A 4,244-nucleotide genomic window follows, 5' to 3' on the forward strand; every position below is an offset into this window, starting at 1 on the left:
TATATATATATATAAATCAGGAATAAATTGCTAAAAATATATGTTTTGATATATAATTGGATATTATTTACTAAATTATTACATGGAAAAATTTAAAAATATAAAATAGTTTATATGAGTGTCTTAAGTAGAGGTATCCGTTTACTCATTTACCCAATAACTCGTTTATCATCTATTAAATAAAATAAAAAGGGGACAAATACTCTTTCTTGATTATTTAATCAAATAATTTTACCTGATACCAATCTACAACTTATTGAAGGGAAGAAAAACAAGGAAGGCACTTCCATACCCAATTATTTTGTTAAAAGTGAGGGTCACTTAATAATTTCACTTTATGGTATAAGTAAAAACCCTAATCTTTCTCATGACCATCCTATTAGCCCAAGGGATCAAATCATATGGGGCTTATTATTTTAATGATAACAAATGGATCAGTTTGAAATTGTGCTATAAATATGTGATCAATCCATTTAGAAAATGACTTTTCCAATACCAATTGAAGAAATCTACTACAAGAGTTCAAGCAAAGATTTTGAAGATTCAAGTTGTTAACTCGAGGCCCTAGTGCTGAACATGGATTCCTATAAATAAGACAAGCAATGTGAAGACTTTTTCGTACTATCGAGAATCATTTTTATGTAAAGGTTAGATTTTCCACTTAAAATTTCATTTAACTTATTCTTCAAGATTTGATGGGCAACTTAAAAAGAGCACTTATGTTTAAAATAGTTAAATTTATTGTTTATTAACATGAGACCCCTCGAGTGCAAAAAAATCGTGTTTAGAGGAATTATCCTCAAGTAGGGATTGCAATGGGAAACCTGCCTCACCCCACCCTACAATGGGATTGGATTTTTATCCCCTTCCCACTTTTCAACCCCATTTAACAACAATGTCCTTGCCCCACCCCATAATATTTTTTCAACATTCTCTCGCATTTGCAACTCTACCCACCCTACCAAGGGGATGTTTTCAATCTTGTCTCCACCCACCCTCATATTAGTTGTATAGAAATAAAATCATATAAATTTTTTAAAATAAATGAACTTTAAAATATTAAACAAAAAATATTTCAGGGTACTTGTGCCAAAACCTTGTCCTCTTCCCCATCCCCGACCCCCCTCTTTTCACCCCTTACCCGCATTTAGCAAAGTGGGTATCCTATGAAATCCACCCTACTGCTATCCTTTGGCTTAGTGTGCTCAACCAACATGACATATACTTACGATAGAAGAGAAATTTCCCTTGTTCTAAGGTTGGGACTTGAGTGAACTTGAGATAGGTCAAGTGTACTCGAGTTTTAATAGTGGTTTTTGAGGTTTTGGATTTAAAGTGGTCGAGTGCACTCATATTACATTGAGTCTACTTGAGTTAGAATAATAAATTGTGTTGTTTTGAGTTTAAGTAAAGTGTACTCAAGTAGACGGAGTGTACTATTGACATTGGTTGACTCCCATCCATAGTTTGATCATAAAAAAAGCTTCATTGAACTAATAATTATAAATTAAACATTTCAGATATTAAGCCTCAAGGGACAATTTCAATGCCCATTGCAAAGGAACCAAATACATCTCAAGACCTTAAGTTCAAAGACTTGAAGACTAGAGTTAACTTAAGTAGAAACATTTCAAGAACTCTATCCATGTATAAGAACAATTAACTAACCTTCAATCGAAAGATACACAAGAGTTTTGAAGCTTTAGGACAATTGTTTTCAAAATTGTGTTTAGTCGATGCATATTAATGCTTAAAACTTGCTAGAACACCTTAAGACAATTTTTATTCTGTTTAGAAGCCATTTTAGAATACTGGCAATTGGCTAGATCAATCATAGTACTGGTCATGAACACTCATCTAAACTGCAATCTGGGAAGCAATATAAAATATGATCGATCAATTGACTAGCTTTATCGATCATACAATATCCTACTAGAATGAGGTATAAAATATGATCGATCATCCAAACTCAATTGATTGATCATACTAGGTCTTGGCACAATGAACTATAAATCATGGACAAACAAATGAACTAGCTTAATTGATTGCACAAAAGTATGCCACAAAAAAAACATAAAGCATGATCGATACACCCCTTTACAGGATTGATCATACTGACTTTTGCACTACCAAGGCTACAAAGCATGGTTGATCAATTGGATAGGATTGATTGATCAAATTGGATAGGATTGATTGATCAATCATGATTTTTTGAAAGGCACAAAAACTCGTTGGTTGATGCTATGATCAATCAACATACCTAAGGAAAAAAAATATAGTCGTTACACATGATTGATTGATCATACCCTTTTAGTGATTGATCAATGTGTTTGCCACATTTTGAAAATGGATAAACAATGACTAGTTTTGTTGGGACTCTTATAAATAGCCCACCAAACTTCCCTTATAGTGTTGATTAAGCATTTACTTGAAAAATCAAAAGTATTCAATAGCCATTTACATGAAATTCCTACTCAAACCTGCTTTTGATAGAAAAGAGACTGCTTTTGCATTTCTTTTCAAATCTCTCAAAGTTTCTCAGCATCCTAGTATTCTCAAGCTCTATCAAATTCTCTCTTCTGATCGTAAGAATTGGAAACTTAGATCTCACTAGGAGAAGGTTGTTTCTTCAACATAGAGGGGTAACTTCTATTTTACTATTGTATTTCACTTTGAAATTTTGTAGAGGTCTTCTAGGAACTAAAATCTAGAAAAGGAAGGCCCACTAGAACTAAAATCTAGTTGTTTAACTCTTTGAGAGAGTTTGTAATAGTACAATAGGGTATAACAATTAGCTTAAAGAGAGCCGGAATCTCTTTAAGATTGTAATTTTCAGCATATAAAGCAATTAGTGAAATTCTCCTGAGCAAGGGTTCTTGGACAGTGATTACCAGCAAGGGAACATCGAGAACAAAATTCCTCGTGTTATTTTGTGGTGTGTGCTTATTTACTTCATTACTTGTATTGATTTTTTATTAAGCAGCAAAATTTTATTTGGTATATCTCAACTCTCCCCCCTCATGAGATATGTGTTGGACAATTAGCATTTGAAATCAAAATCTTACTTTATGTCATCAAAAGATTTCAATGGCATCTCAATGCAATTGCTCCTTCTCGAAAAAAAATCCACAACCATCCCCCAATGTTTAACGGGACAAACTATGGGATTGGAAGGTAATAGTGGAAGTCTTCTAATCTATGGATTGGGACATTGGCATGTCAAAAGAATGGTCCATGAAAAGCCCTAAAAATGGTTGATGGTCAACTTTTCTCCGAGGAGTATGGGGACTTGGCTAGGGAACATAAAGAGATTCAGAAGAAACTCTAAGGCATTTGACCTCTTATTATATGCTTTAGGTCCAAATGAGTCCAATAAAATCTCTACTTGCAAAACAATCAAAGAAATTTGGGATAACTTAGAAGTGATCCATGAAGGAACTATACAGGTCATGGACTCTAGAATCAACCTCTTGATTGTCCAATATGATGAATTCAAAATGAAATCAGGTGTCTTCCTTCCTCACCCACCACCCTAGTTCTTCGACAACATAAGTACAACCTATATGTATGGCTGCAAATCCAATTCTTCACTCAAGGATAAAACACATTGAAATTGACTAGTACTTCATTCATGAGAAGGTAGCTTCCTGCCTCTAACGTGTTCACTTTGTTCCCATCTTTGATCAAATTTCCGATATCTTCACCAAGGAACTTCAAAGTACTAGTTTCAAGCTCCTAAAACCTGTTCCTTCTGTGAAGCCCTTCCCTGCCTGAGCTGCTGGAAATGAGTCATTTGCTGCTTTTTTTTGAGGTCTAGGGTTTTTTCCTAGAGTTGTATTCCACCCGGTTTAACGGAGTTGGTCTTGTGTGAGGACAAAGTCCACAATCAGCACCTATTATGTTATCCTATTGGGAAGCGGTCATGGACTTGAGGGAATTGATTCTGTCAGAATTGACCTTGCCAAGGGCAGTGGGTGGGGAAGGGATCTCAATGACTGACATGAACTCAAGGTTCGCTCATGTTATAAATGAGTTGAATATACTAGGGGAGAAGATTTCCATTTATAGGAGAAATGACAAGCTTCTCAAGCACTTACAAAGTCATGGGACATCAAGAAGATGGTCATTCGTGAGAATGCTAACTTTATAACAATGAGCTTGGAAGATCTATTTGAAATCCATCTCACATATGATATGGAACTTGAAGAAAAAGAAAAAGAACAACTTAGAAGGAAAACTATTGC

This window comes from Aristolochia californica, unplaced genomic scaffold, assembly GCF_029961685.1.
Source record: "Aristolochia californica isolate CCGP_79_NKW_82.1479 unplaced genomic scaffold, dmAriCali1.0.hap1 SCAF_12, whole genome shotgun sequence".
Classification (NCBI taxonomy): Eukaryota; Viridiplantae; Streptophyta; class Magnoliopsida; order Piperales; family Aristolochiaceae; genus Aristolochia; species Aristolochia californica.